We start from the raw sequence: 16,104 nt of genomic DNA on the forward strand, positions 1-16,104 counted from the left end.
TAACAAGAATCGAGAAAGCAGAATAACAAGTAAACACCTCAGTTTTCTAGCATGAGGTGATTTTTCTGGATTGTATGCTGACATTTTTCAATCGTGGTTTGACTTGCCCTCACGTGCCTCCCCCTGTGGGCTGCCTTCAGACTTCCTTTAAAATCATTAACAATGTGACGATAATCAGGATCACTCCCCTTTATGGAATGCTTCCAGGGGCCACGCATTGGGCCAAGCGCTTTATAAACACCCAAGGAGGAAGGGACCTTAGCTATCTCTGTCTTACAGATGAAGAAACTTAGCCTCAGAGAGATTGCAGCTAGTTATCTCAGCCTGAGAAACAGCTAGTAAGTGGCGGTGACTGGACTGGAAGCCAGTGTAGTTATGAGTCCATAATCACTGTTGCTATAAAGGGCTTTTAACCGCTCTGCTGGACTGCCTCTCATAAAGTTAATTTTAATATTAGCCTAATCCAACACTAATAAGGGAAATGCACAGCCAATAAAATCACTTAGAGTATCCTGAAGCTAAATATAAAAGGCTTTTCTATTATCTCTTGTTTGGGGTTATTTATGCCAAGGTTTCTCTTCAAGGGCCGAGGGCCCTGTATAACCAAAGGTTATATGGGCGCCTACCATTCAGGAAATAAGCCCAGCTCTGCTGCCCCTGAGTCAAAGCCCTAAAACAAACTGCTAACAGGGAAATTAAGCATATAAAATCAGCAGGGTAATTAAAACTTTAGACCAGGATCTGGGATTAAAAACACCAAGAACCTCCTCCCAGTTTACTGCCCTGGGGTGGGGGATGGTGAGGTCACTGGCCTGAGGATGAGCTTTTTGCAGCTGGTAGCTGAGGGTGTTGTGTGTAGAAGCTCACTTCTAGGTCCCATTGGGTCTCATCTTGGAATTCCAATTCTTGGAATTCCAGTGTGAGACCCAGAACAAAGGAACTTTCCGACTTCCTTATGCTGTATTTTCGTTCATTCCCCCTGGGTTTGCAGCTGCAGAGAGCACTAGGGCTCTTATCTCCCTGAGCTTGCTGTGGTGGTTAACTTTACGTGGCAACTAGGGAAAGGGAGGCCCAGACAACTGGTAAAACCTTGTTCTGGGTATATCTGTGTCGGTATCTCTGGAAGAATTAGTGTTTGAATTGGTAGACTGAGTAAAGAAGATCGCTCTCACCAATGTGGGTGGTGGGTGTCATCCAATGTCCTCAGGGCCCGAATAGAGCAAAAGGCAGAGGAAGGGTGAATTTACTCTTTCTGCTTGTGTTGGGACATCTATCTTCTCCTGCCATTGGACATCGGCCTCTCTGGGCTCTCAGGCCTTTCAGCTCAGACTTACACCACCAGCTTTCCTGGGTCTCCGGCTTGCTGATGGCGGACGTTAGTGTCCATAATCACATAGGCAATTCCTATAATAAATCTATAAACATTCATATCTCCTATTGGTTCTGCTTCTAAGGAGAAATTTGATTAATGCACTTGCTCTCATGGACTTGCCCTCCTCCTCTAAAATGCTGAGACTGGAGACCAAGAGACTGCTCAGACAGTAGTTGCCTGAGATACTCGCCCCCTCAGATCACTGCCCTAGCTTCTCAGTGCTGAGAGGAGGAGCTAAGCAGTCTTTTCTGTCTAGCCTTGCAGGACCTGTAGCTGTTCAGCCCCCTTGAAGGAGCTTCTGTCCTTGACAATGCAGACCCTGCGGGCCAGCTGAGTGATATCACCTGCCGGGCCTGAAGACACTCCCTCTTTCGCTCCGCCTGGAATGCGCTTCCCAATCTTCCCTCACGACTCCTACCTCTTCACCTTCAACGGCTCAGGCTAAAACTCACCTCCTACTCACCTGCCACCATGTCCTCCAAGTTTTTTCTGTGTTCGAGATATACCATATTGCTTTATTGTGACTCCTAACAGTAACAAGGATTTCGGATACTATTTATTGAATGTTGTTTGCCAGGTACTATCTCATTTACACATTATCTCATTGAAACCCCACAGCCACCCTGTGAGAGGGGTGCTGTTATTACTCTCCCCATTTTCTGGATGAGGAAACTGAAGCTCAGGGAGGTTCAGAGGCGTCACCTAGGACAGAGAGCTAAGAAGTGGCTTTTCTCATCCCAGAGCCACTCTCTGAACCAGTATGAATCTGTCTTTTCTCTTCCATTAGATTTGGTTCCTTAAAGGAATCTTCCATTTCTTCTGAATTTCCACCTCCTGACACCCAGCACGGGGCTCTGCTTGGCGTGGGTACTTGCTCCGTTGATCTCAGTTTGCAGGAGCTCTGCTCACACCATCAGGCCCGCTGGGCATGAGTCCCTGCTGTTCCCTGGCCCTGTTAGGGAGATGCAAACATTGAGGTGGCCAGGAGCTAGAAGCAGAAGACAGCTCCAAGTCTGAGCAAAGAGCAATGTCTCATGTAGTCAAGGCAAGGGCTCTGCGGCTTCACAGTGTTCACCTCATGGCCACATCACAACTTGCACACCCCTGGCAGTGGTGCTCCTGCTAATCAGGCAGGGGACATGAATGGCACCAATATTGTTTGGACAGCAGGATCATCAATGAAGGAAGACTGCCTTTTAAGGTACTATTATTACATGGAAATTGGACTCAGATATCACTGCCCCCTTGTGGACCGTGCTTTTCTGACATTTTGGGAGAAGAGAAAAAGGAAGTACACTGACTCTAACATTCCTCAAAAAAAAAAACAAAAAAAAACCCATTGCCTGAAAATCTTTCAGGTTCTGGGAATTGGGCACTGTGACTTTCATTGACCAGGGATAGAACCTCTCATGAGTCTTCTGGGTTCTTCCGCTCTTTGACTGGGTCTCCAGACAGCGCATAGCTGCTTGCTCTTCGGCAGTAAAACCCACTTGGCAGTTGTCTGCACCTTTCTGAGCTCATACCTGTCTCCCCTTTTAGTTTGCAGTCATCTGCCGCCCGTCTCCTTTCAAACTAACAAATCCCCTTGGTCCTCCTTTTCCCAACATCCCTTTCTTTCCATCTCGGTTGCCATCACCCTAATCCTAATCCCCTCACAATTACAACAGCCTCCACACCAGCGCCTCCCCCCCTCTTCCCCTGCAGCCCATGCCTCACACCACATCCATGCCAATCAGCCAACACCGCACTTTGCATATGAGGCTTCCCACTGATTACAGGGCAAAAAGTTCAAGGTCCCCAACCTTCCTCTCAGCCAAAAATACTTACTGATGGTCTACGGTATACAAAGTACTCCTTTTAAATCTGCTCCAACCATTTTTTTTCTGAACCTTCTCCCCCCTTCTCCTTGTCCCACTCCCCTGTTGCTAACCCTCCTTGAGATCTTCATTTCTATGTTTCCACTCCTGATCTAGCTGTCCTTTTAGTTTGCTTTTGTTTTAGATGTGGTTGTTAATAACTGTGAGTTTGTTGAAAATAGATGGGGGGGCAAGAATAGCATGGGAAATATAGAATCTAAAGGACTTGAGACACATGATCATAAACTAAAGGGGGGGTAATGGTGGGAATGGGGGGTAGGGTGGAGGGGAATGAAAGGGGGAATAGAACAACTGTAACAGCATAATCAAAAAAATTTTTAAAAAAATCTGCTCCAACCAAAGGGTGGCTACCAAGTGTCCTTGTGGGTGGCAGCAGGCACTTCATACACATATACCACTGAGTCTTCAGGACAACCCTGTGAGGTGGGTATTATCATCAGAATGGAAAACGAGTCTCAGAGATGTTAGGCAATTTGCCTGCAGTCACCTAGGCAATGAGTGGCAGAGGCAGGACTCAAATGCCTTTTCCACAAACTGCCACATTCATCCACTCGCTCACTTCAGTGAACATTCATAGAGCCTTTTTCTGCATGCTGGTTACTACTCTTGGTACTGAGAACATGGGGTGAACCAGCCATGTATGGCTCTGTCCCCCCTTCTTAGAATTTCCAATCTGGTGGGGGAGACCATGTTTTCAGTTCAAGCATCAGCACGCTGGTTTCTGTTTGTATACTTGTCCTGACTCACATGACTTGCGGGAAGCTTTGATTTCAACTTGGCAGAATTCGTCCCTCTCTTCCTCCTTCCTTTTTTCCTTCCTTCCATAAACAGTTACTGATAGCTCACTATGTGCCAAGTACTGTACTAGTCACTGGGGATACAAGTCGGCAAAAGCAGAGGTTCCTGCCCTCCAGCATTTGCAGTTCCCAACCCTTCCTCCTCTCCTTTCCTTCCTTCCTTCCTTCCTTCCTTCCTTCCTTCCTTCCTTCCTTCCTTCCTTCCTTCCTTCCTTCCTTCCTTCCTTCCTTCCTTCCTTTTCCTTCCCTCCTTCCTTCCTTCCTTCCTTCCTTCCTTCCTTCCTTCCTTCCTTCCTTCCTTCCTTCCTTCCTTCCTTCCTTCCTTCCTTCCTTCCTTCCTTCCTTCCTTCCTTCCTTCCTTCCTTCCTCTGTACTGTCAATGCCATGCCCTCTGACTAGATGGCCTTTCGTATGCCTCGCTAACCAAAATCCAATCCAGTCCTTGAGGTTCATTTCAGGGCTGGACTCCATGATGGAGCCTCCACCTGCCCTCCGCCTGCTCCCTTCTGAAGTTGTTCAACACTTGCCATCTGGACAACTCAGTGGTCTGGACAAGCATTTGGCAGATGACATTCCTGTATCCTTGACTTTCAAGTTATATATGATCCTTTCACCTTAAATTGACTGTTCACCTCATCACTCAGGAAACATTTGTCATTCTCCTCAAGAAACACTTCCTGAATGCCTGTTACGTATTTTAGCAATGGGAAAAGTAAGAAACCTTTGCGGAGCACCTTTGAGTTAAAAAAAAAAGAGAGCTTTCATACATATTTTATCGCCTGATTATCACTTGAAAATGTAATTTAAATTACTTAGGAGGTGAATACATTCTTCTCATGGCAGTGAAAACATTATAGATCTGTCTGTGGTATTCTTTGACCACCCCTAACCCACACCACCCCAGATCCCCTCAGAGATGCAGATGAGGAAACTGAGGCTCAGAGAGGTGCCGTAGTGTGCCCAAGCTCACACAGCTAGTGTGGTGGAATTTTCTGACTCTAAATCTCGTTTCCTCCATTTTCCCGCGATTCTTCCCATGAGGGCCAGAGCCCTGTGTCTACCCCTCTCTGTGTTCTGGGTGCCCAGCACAGAGCTCTGCACCGAAGTTGGGGTTCAGAAAACTTTTCCATATCAGTGGGCTTCCCTGCAGATGGGTTTCCTCTGCACCAAGGCATTGCCTCCAAAGGTGGGCTATACCTAGCCTACCCGCTTAGGGAAAGGCTCAAAACGGCAATTGAAGCCACTCAGGCATCCTACTAGGCGCCACTACTGGTATCTCTGGGCTCTGTGACAGGAAGGCCCCTGAGAGTCTCCTTTGGGAGTGCGTACAGGGAGACCCCATAGAGGCAAGTCAAGTGTTTGCTGGAAACTCGAAATGTGGCTGTATGTGTCAGGGGGCCCTGTGTGATGGGGGGGGGGGAGTGGGAAATGAATGTTTTGTGGAGCCAAGACATCCAATATATTCATACATTTAGGGAACCAGTCAGCACATAGTTAAGTGTTAACTCATGCAAATGAGGATGAGGCTTTAGGGGTGGAGGACAAGGAGTGGCTGCAGTGGTCAGAGCAGGCTTCTTGGCTGCGGTGGGTGGCTCGGAGGGAGAGGAGTCTGCTTGGAAGGTGTAGTACTCCCAGCAGCACAGGCAGCAGCCCCAAGGCGGAGGAGAGAGGAAACCTGAAGCCACCGGGAGCACAGGGACGAGGGTTCACTGCGGCTGCAGCGCGGCGCAGATCTCTCGTCCAGCCTTGCACGTCCAGTGGCTTTCAGTCGCCACGAGACCAGTAACGGCTGCGTTTCCCCTTCAGGGCGTTCGCAGCCTTAGTCTATCCTAGTTAACACTCTTCGGGCCCACCCCTGGTGTGCGGGTAAAGTCCCTGTGCTACTGCCCGCATCAGCAGCAAGGACTATCTTAGTCAGTCAACATGCCGAGAGTGTCCCCTGCAAAGTTTTCCAGGAAAAATCCGGCACCCCAAAGGGATAAGACTGGCCTCTGAGAGAGCAGTCACCTAACACTTCAGTATATATTCTGTGTCCACGTGCCTTGCAAATACTCATTTTATGCCCACTACAGTGCTGTTCTTGACCCCATTTTACAGCTGAGCGAGCTGAGGCACCGAGAGCTGTTAACTACACGGACTGCCTCTCCTTACGCTGCTGCTGCTGCCGATGATGATAATGATGATGATGTTGGTCAGTCCCAACACAGGCCTGAATCTCTCCCTTTCCTCCGATCACCTGGGTCATTTTCCAGGCACCACACAATCCTGCGCTGCTTCCTGGCCCTGTTTAAGTGGGGAGTGGAGTTGGGGGGCACTCTGCTTCAGGGTTTTCTGCCGTGGGGGATGTATATGGTTTGCCATGTGCCTCAGTTATCCTCATCTGTAAAATGGTCATCATAAAGCTACTGAAAGGATTAAATGAGATAATCCATATACAATTAGAAGAGCACCCGGGCCAGAGTAAAAAGCTCAAGAAATAACCATGGGCCTGGCTGGTGTGGCTCAGTGGATTGAGTGCCGGCCTTCAAACCAAAATGTTGCTGGTCCGATTCCTAGTCAGGGCACATGCCTGGGTTGCAAGCCAGGTTCCCAGAAGTGGGCGTGTGAGAGGCAACCGCACATTGATGTTTCTCTCCCTCTCTTTCTCCCTCCCCTCCCCTCTCTCTAAAAATAAATAAATAAAATCTTAAAAAAAGAAATAATAATGGGTGAGCAGAAAGACAAACCAATGCCCTGGTGTACCCCTGGGGGGAATAGTGAGAGAAAGAACAAACCCACCCATTTCAGAGCAAGTCAAAGAGGGACATGTTCACTTGTAGGGCTCTTACTGGCTTTCAGCAGCTGGGGCTGTCTTAAGAGCTGGGCACATCGAGCCCAGGCGCAGGAGTACGCCTCTGGAGTAATCAGCCCTGATAAGTCACATGGGTGTGTGGTTGGTACATCTCTGATGGCAGTGTCCTCGGGTGCCCCAGTACGTGCCTGCTTCTCTCCCCTTGGAGTGGCCTGAGTCATATTGTATAACAATCAGTGTTCGGCATTTATCACCATCACAACCAGATAGCCATCAAGTACTTACTATGTGGAAGGCTTCACGATCAAATAGGCAGCATATGTTCACAGGATGGTAGACACACTCGATGTGGCATCATATCTGCTTTTTTCTTTAACACAGATTTGGGGAGGGAGGTGTCCCAAGGCCCTGGATCTCCTATTCTTTTTTAATTTTTAAAAATTATCTTTAGAGAGAGGGCAAGGAGAAAGAGTGGGAGAGAAACATCAATGTGTGGTTGCCTCTTGTGTGTCCCTCACCAGGGACCTGGCCTGCAACCCAGGCATGTGCCCTGACTGGGAATCGAACCTGCAAGCCTTTGGTTTGCAAGCCCACACTTAGACCACTGAGCTACACCAGCCAGGGCTGGATCTCCTATTCTTTAGCGGGGATAATATAGCAGCAGTCCAGGAACCAGGTGATTTCCAAACCCCTGCTCTATTCAGATCCTCCCACTCAGCCCAGGGGCTGGGCAAACAATAGATGCAAGTGAGGAAGGCCCTGCCCTGTGAAATTTATGACGGTGAAATTGCTGCCAGATAGCAAGGGGGCTGAATCCCGACAAAATCCATTTCTGCCAAACCACAAGAACAAATTCCACATGTTGTTCATCCATTCATTCCTTCATTCACTTCTCCCTCCAGTGGACATTTACCAGACATCCACTATGTGTCATGTTCTATGTTCCTTGTCAGGAATGTAAAGAAGAACAAGACGTAGACTCTAATGGGGACAGACAAGTAAACATTTAGTTACTATACCATGAACTATACATTATAATGCATTCACTTAACAATGATTTCCTGAATACCTATTATGTGCCACGCGCTGTTCTAGGCACTGGGACTACAACCATGAGTTAAACTGATAAAATTCCTGCCCTTATGGAGCTGACGTAAATAGCAGTTCAAAGAAGAGGGCAGAGAGTGCTGGCTGGTGGGTTCTGGAAAAGCACGAAGAGGGGGTGTGATCTCGGCTGGGTCTTGAAGGACTGTGCCTTCGCAGAGAGGCAGGGAAGGGCAGGCCTCGGAAAAGTAATAGTACCACAAAGCTAGTGTAAAAAATAATTAATGGAGCCAGTTTAAAATGGAGCCAGAGATGCCATACCAAAGGAACTATCTCGCATGTCTTATGACTCAAGCCTTGCAAGGCTCAACTGAGGCACAACAACCTTTGGATTGGGCCTAAAGCAACACTGTACCCCAAAGAACTGCTTGCAAAAATAAGAAGACAGCAGATATTACAACAAGAGGACTGATAAATACAGCACTGAAAATTCAAAACATCATTTAGAATTAATACCATTACATTATGACCAATAGAAATGCCTTCTTTCTATTGATGTAATTGTTCTTCTTCCCTTTCCCATAAATACCCACTGTCTTTGTCTTCTAATTGGGCTTCTGCCTGAATCAGTTCATCATGAATAGCTATCTTTTTTTTTAAAAACATCTCAAATAAATGCATGTTGCCTCTTACTCTGAAAGGCCTTTTATTTTTAGATTAACACTAGGAAAAATGCAAATGAATGACATGGCTAGGGAATAGCAGCTGGCTTGGTCTGGGACTGTAGAGCATGCGTAGAAGTAGCAGAGCAAGAAGAGGTGCTTGTACTGTCTCTCCATATAATGTGCAATCAGTTAGAAGAGACAAAAGCCCAGGGTCTCAGCATTTTTCTGACACCCTGGTGAGAGGTGAGGGGATGCCAAATACTACTTAATCATGTGGTTGTGTTTGTCAAGCGGGGCCTTACTCAATGTCCCAATAGCCTGAGAACGTAATCTTAGAGGATGCTCAGCATTCTTTGCTAAGGGCCCTCTTTTAAAAAGAAGGTCTATCCTGCCCTGGCTGGTGTGGCTTCATGAATTGAGCACCAGCCAGAGAACCAAAGGGTCACCAGTTTGATTCCCAGATGGGGCATGTACCTGGGTTACAGGCCAGGTCCCCAGTAGGGGGCACATGAAAGGCAGTCACACACTGATGTTTCTCTCCCTCTCTTTCTCCCTCCCTTCCCCTCTCTCTAAAAATAAATAAATACAGTAAAAAAAAAAAAGAAGGTCTATTCTGAAAAAGCAAACAAAACTTGAATTAAGTCAATAATTTTTAAATTGGCTGAAAATACAAAATGATCTATACTCTAAAAATGGACTCTGAAGACTGAGCTTTGGTTATTAAAATTTCTGCTTAATATTTGTCATGTGGATTTTGTCTGTTGGTATTAAAACTAGTTGGCTTTAACTGCTAGGATTATATCCTAAGAATCCTAAAACATCAATTTCAAAAGAACTTATGCACCACAATGTTCATAGCAGCACAATTTACCATAACCAAGAGTTGGAAGCAACCTAGGTGCCCGTCAGTAAATGAATGGATCCAAAAATTGTGGTACATATACACAGTGGAATTCTACACAGCAGAGAGAAAGAAGGAGCTACTACCCTTTGCAACAACATGGATGGAACTGGAAAGCATTATGCTGAGTGAAATAGGCCAGGTGTTGAAAGACAAATACCATATGATCTCACCTTTAACAGGAAGCTAAACAACAAAACAAACAAGCAAGCAGAATAAAAACAAAGACATTGAAATAGAAAACAGGGGGACAGCGACCAGAGGGGTGAGGGGAGGGAATTTAAGGGGGAAAAAGGGGGAGGGATTCAGAGGAACAAATATGAAGGACACAGGGACGAGAACTAAGGGGGGTGGAAATGGGAGGGAGGTGGGGAGCACAGGGTGGGGGGGGACTGGGATGGGAGAAATAGACAAAAAAACTGTACTTGAAAAATAACTAAATAAAATTATTTTTAAAAATTTTAAAAAAGAAAAGTAATTACTAAAAGGAAGTACTTATTAAAAGCCTACTGGGTAAAAAAAAAAAAACTAGTTGGCTTTAATATTTTGATATATTTCATGACCCAAAATAAACAATTGAACCAGATCACCTTGAAGTTGTCTTTGAATGCTTCTGTCAGGTGAGAGTGCTCAGAATATGTTACCCCACCTCTCTAAGCCTTAGTTTCATCAGCTGTAAAATGGAGTTAATAATAATACTTACCTCTTAGGGTTGTTGAGAGAATTAGGAAAGTTAATGCTTAGCACAATATAAGAGGTCACAATAATTAGCTATGATCCTGCTTCTGTAGTTTCATTTTTTAAGACTTTATTTTCAGAGTGAGGGAAAGGGAGGGAGGGAAACATCAATCAGTCCCCTCCCACACGCCCCCTACTGGGGACCCAGTGCACACGCCCCCAACCAGAAGTGGCCAGAAACCCAGGCATGTGCTCCAACCAGGACCGAACCCATGGCCCTTTGGTTTGCAGGCCAGCGCTCAATCCACTGAGCCACACCAGCCAGGGAAGCTGCTTCTGGAGAAATCACTGGTACCTCCCTGTATTGATTCTTTGATCAAGATAAGTAATCTTAACTTAATCCAACCTGTCTAGCTCTAGAAATTCTGAAAAATGCCACAGCCCCTAATAGACGATTTAAGAAATGATATTGTAACTCAAGAAAAATTGATTTCCAGTTTTCCTGGTGGGCAAACTGAGGCACTAATCCATGATGAGGTGTGATGTGACCCAAGACAAAGAAGCATGGAGTTCAAATGGGATTACAAATTCCCTGGCCAAACTCCCAGCTTTCTATCCTAATTGGCAAGCAGCATGCTGTTTTACCCAGAATCCCAAGCGCATTTACCCCCTGACTTTCACCTCTAGGATAAACCCATGACAAGGCTCAATTTTTATGATAAATGGACTCCTGGGCTCTGAACTTCATTGCATAAGTGAAAGGCAATCTTTTGTTTCCAAAGGTCTAGGTACCTTGCTTCTTCCTAGCAGCTTCTTCCCCTAGGGACTGAAATCAAAGGGTTGGGTGGTCAGGCTGGGACTTCATGGATTCCTTGAAATACTACAAGAGCAAAGGGAACCCAAATGATCACATAGTGGTTCCTGGGCCAGCAGAGCAGTGGCATCTGGTGTGAGGCAGGATGGTTTTATTTTTGGCCTTTGCTCTCTTTCATAATCAGTGCTGTAAAATATGTGCTCTGAGTTAGAGCTTTGGATTATCACTACAACCATGTTCATATTCCATTCAAAAAGGGTTCCTTTCTTTCTTTTATAACCTTCTCTCTTTCTCTCTGATTCATTTCCTGTAGCACACATGATATTTTCTTGTGAGTGTTTTAGGAAATTTGTAGGTCAGAGATAAATCCATTGCATCAGTCTCTCATGAATGAAATAAAAATGCTTGAAAGTATTCTGCCCTGGTTGGTGTGGCTCAGAGGCTTGAGCACCAGCCTGCGAACCAAAGAGTCACTGGTTTGATTCCCAGTCAGGGCACATGCCTGGGTTGCAGGCCAGGTCCCCAGTTGGGGGCATGCAAGAGGCCACCACACATTGATGTTTCTCTCCCTCTCTCTCTTCCACCCTTCCCCTCTCTCTAAAAATAAATAAATAAAATATTTTTAAAATAATTGGAATAATAAGTCATAATAATAGCACAGTTGTATAAAGTAGGTGCCCAGCGTTATTTTAAATTTTGTACATATAGTAACTCCTTTAATTTTCACACTACTCCTTTGAGGTAGGTAATATTGTAATCCACATATGTCAGATGGTGAAACTGAGGCACAAAGCAGTTAAATCTGGGTAGCTGGCAAGTGACAAAGTTTGGTATTTGAGAATGAGACCTCTACTCCAAAAAATTCTCATGAGTGCAATGTGAGTGGGAAGACGGACAGCAGCAGTGAGATCAGGTGATGAGCACGTCCCAGACTAGGTCCCACCTCTGCCCTGATGTACACGAAGGGTTCCATATCCCTACATATACTCCAGCTCCATGGTTGGGGGCGGGGGAATCAGCTTATCTAATTTTGGTGCCTTCTTATTGAAAACGCAAACATCTTACTTTTGAAAATTTAACAAAACTGAGAAAATGAATACATCACTATGGTATCTCCTAGGGCTGGGACGGGGTCCGAACCAGGGGTAGCGCTGAAGCTGAAGCAAGGTTAGCTTCACAGTCCCTTTGCCTCTGTCCATGGGATATCTCTGCTTGTCGAAGAGCAGGGCATTGGAAGCTCATTTAGACAGAAGAGTTTTCCTTTTCACTCCCAAACATGAAGCCCTTGGAAGTTGATCTGTCAACAGCAATTTAGTGCAGACTTTGTTCTGGTTATGTCTTTACAGCAACAAATATCTCCATTCTGGGAGTGAAAACATCAGAGACGGTAAAATGCATCATGTGATGATAATCTACACATTCTCTTAAATCTCAACAGTGCTAAATTTCCTTCCTGCCTTACAAAAGTGGCCCAAAGAAATGAAATCCCAGGTTGGATGCGCACCATCAAAATGAGACCTCTCTTCCACGGTCTCCTACCTTGACAATATTTAAAAAGACACGGGTAAATAGACTCCTTTAGCCGAACTCAGTTTTGTCTCCGAAGTGGGTCTATTGGAAACAACTGCCCAATCTGTCTCTTGAACATTGTTTATGTTTGTTGCTAGGATACCAAGGCTCTTTTAAGCCTTTGGCTAAGAAAAGCACCATGCATCTGAACTTGTTCACCTGCACATAAAGCAAATAATGGCTGAAATGATGGGAAAGCTCCTCCAAACATTTTGAGTGGAACACAAGGCATTTTTCTGTCCAGAAATTGCAGTGTCCGATATTTATCGTGCAAATAAATCTCCACCTGCATACTAAAGTGCACATTACACATAATAAGATGAAGCTTTGACAAGACAGATTTTAATTATTTTGAGGTAAATCAGATAACCTTTAACCCCAACTCCGAGCTGTAATTTTGTTGCTCAGCTTCTTCATCCCAAAATTAATATAAATCTTTACATTCATAATTTTACTTGCAATGTCAACCCACTCACACAGTCTGCAAACGATTGCTCTGAGTCAGAGACTATTCACTTACGACCGTTGGATATTTTAATATGTTCTCTGGAAAAAAATGTTCTCTGGAAGGATTAAATCACCTAACCCCAGTCCTTTCACAGGTTCTGCTTTATGTAAAAATGATGGAGCTAGGGAACGTTAAAACTGTAAGAGACTTTAGAGGAGAAACGAAGGCTCTGATGTTGGAAGTAATGGGCCCCACTCAGTGACCAAAGCTAAAACTCAAAAGGGAAGAAAAGTGCCGGTTTAGGGTTTCATAGAGGGTTACGCTTAGAAGTCGTTGCTCAGAGCCCAGAAGCTTTCCCTTCCCCGCCCTCCTGCCTCTGACGGCATCTGTGAGTCCTGGTACCCCACCGCTGACACTGGTCTAAAAGAATCATGCCATTTTGAATGCAAACAGTGAGAATATGATTCAGATACAAACAAGTCAGATACTATTACAACAATATGCATTAATTTTTTTGGACAGATATACAAGAAACTGTTCATAATGGTTACTTTTGAGGAGGGGGCTAGGGATGGGAAAGGCAGGACAGGGAGATATTTGCTTTTCATTTTCTAGCTTTTCTTTACTATTTGATTACCATGTACAGATATTAACTATGTTAAAAACCCTAAGAAACAAAATAGAAATGCTATGCTCACAAACTTCACAGGAGAAATAAAATTTACCTCAGTAACACTGGTGCTGGAAAAAAAATCTATCATCCACTACGGCAGTACTTTTAAAAATTTTCTACTACTGAAGTATCCGGAATAGCAGAGGAGGCTGAATGGGTCCTCCCAGGGTTCTGGGGGCAGTGCCAGAAATGGTCCTCTGTACACAAGAACTCTCTTTGCAGCTCCTGGTTTTAAAATGCATTCGAATTGTGCAATAGACTTTCTAACATATCCGCATGTCTTTTAATATGAAAATAATGGCTTAAATGACTTACCATCCACGACAACTGCCCCTGTGGGGAGACACCCCTGGTTTCTTCCTCCGGCGCTCTGGAGCACCCGCAGCACACTGCCTCCAGTGACTGGAGAGGCCTCTGGAATGGGAAGCTCGGCTGTGCACAAGCTGACCTGTATTCTGGCTCTCTCACCTGGAATCAGGCTTCACGGATTCTGTTATGCATTGAATAGTAACAAAACAACAGAATAAATTAGGGTGTTGCTAAGATTGTGTACCATCAATGTTCACATGAGCATAATGGACGTAATGAATTCTATAGCACTATCCTGCACAGCTTGGAGAGATTAAAACCACTTTGTCTTTAAATTAAATTTCAAAAATCGTTGAACAACAAGAATAGAAACAACGGGAAAAAAAACAACAACTGCCTCATTTATATCGGCCACCCAATTGTAGGAGGCACCACTTCTTGCTTTCTGATCATTAATGCCTGATCCTAGGTTTATTTTAATAGCTGCAGCTCAGTGAGTCTACATCTATTGTAATAACCATAAAGGGGGCTTGGGTTCTCTTGTACTGTGGTTTGCAGCCCTAACTGGAGAGCCTCTTAGCCCCTTTCAGGGTCAAAATCTACAACTGAAAAAAACCTAAGCTGAAGTTTATTTTATAGAAATTCTACACAATATAGTATGTCTAGGCTGTTGCAGAAAAAGAAAAGTGAACTTGAATTCATTCTTAAATAGCACTCTGCTTGGGCAAATCTTCATTCAACAAAATGGATGCTTAATGTGAAAAACTCCCATTGCTGTGCCTGCTACATGCCAGGTGCCATACTTACTGCTCTACACACTTCATGGTCCTTGACCCTCACTCAAAACACTGGTAGGAAATATGGCTGACACTATTATATCCTGATTTTACAGAGGAGGAAACTGAGACTCGGGGAGATTAAGTGACTTGCCCAGGGTCATGCAGCTAGGTAAGCAGCAGAGCCAGGATTCAAAATCAGGTACTTCTGATTTTGGAGTTCCTGAAATCTTAACTGCTTCCTAATAATTATCATAGTTACCATTTATAGAGTGCTCATTATGTGTGTTCTCTGGCAGATGCTTTGCATAAATTGTTTAATTCTTGTCACAGCCCTCTGAGGCAGGCAGTAGTATCCTCGTTTTATAGATGAGGAAAACTGAGGCCTAGAGAAATTAGGTAACTTGCCTAACAGTGCAATTAAGTGGCAGTATCCAGGCCTCTCTTATACTAGAACAAGAGTTTGGGTTTTTTTAAACAACCTTAAGGTCTTTAACTCAGAAAAATTGTACATAGTTAAGGTATACAATTTTCTTTCTTTGTTTTTTAAATCCCTTAATTGCCTTTTTATAGCTATAACCCACTATACTAACCACTGGCGACTGCTCATTGATTTCTGTAATTTGCTCATTTTCAGAATGTTATATAAAGGTCATCACACAATATGTAATCATGAGGGTAGTTTTTTTTTCACTGAGCATAATTTGCTGGATATTCATCCAAGTTATTTCATGTATTAATAGTTGGATTCTTTTTTTAAAGGTAAGACTTTATTTTTAGAGAGAGGGGAAGGGAGGGAGAAAGAGAGGGAGAGAAACATTAATGTGTGGTTGCCGCTCACGTGCCCCCCACCGGGGACCTGGCCTGCAACCCAGGCATGTGCCCTGACTAGGAATCGAACCAGCAACCCTTTGCTTCACAGGCCCACGCTCAATCCATTGAGCAACACCAACCAGGGCAAGATGTACAACTTTTTTTGATACATGTATACACTGTGAGTTCTTTTTTAAATCCTCACCCGTGGATATATTTACTGATTTTGAGGGAGGGAGAGAGAGATGAGATCGGTTGCCTCCCGAACGCACCCTCACGGATTGAACCTGCAACCTAGGTTCGTGCCCTGACTGGGGATCAAACTCACAACCTTTCCATGCACAGGACAATGCTCCAACCAACTGAGCAACCTGGCCCAGGCAGGGGTTCTCAACTAAGCTACAAGATACAGGTGATGGAAGTGTCTGGGATTCCCTGGGCACTAATGTGTGCCATGCAAACTCCTAGTGAGCTGCACTTAAATATGCCAGCCAGCATGTGTGATGTTCCTCAGGAATGAGTTTTACCTGTGCACACAAATCACCTATCATTTTCTACTATTAATGTTGTGGCATGA

This window comes from Artibeus jamaicensis, unplaced genomic scaffold (genome assembly GCF_021234435.1).
Source record: "Artibeus jamaicensis isolate MK-2021 breed Jamaican fruit bat unplaced genomic scaffold, CSHL_Jam_final contig_1686, whole genome shotgun sequence".
In the NCBI taxonomy this organism is placed as follows: Eukaryota; Metazoa; Chordata; class Mammalia; order Chiroptera; family Phyllostomidae; genus Artibeus; species Artibeus jamaicensis.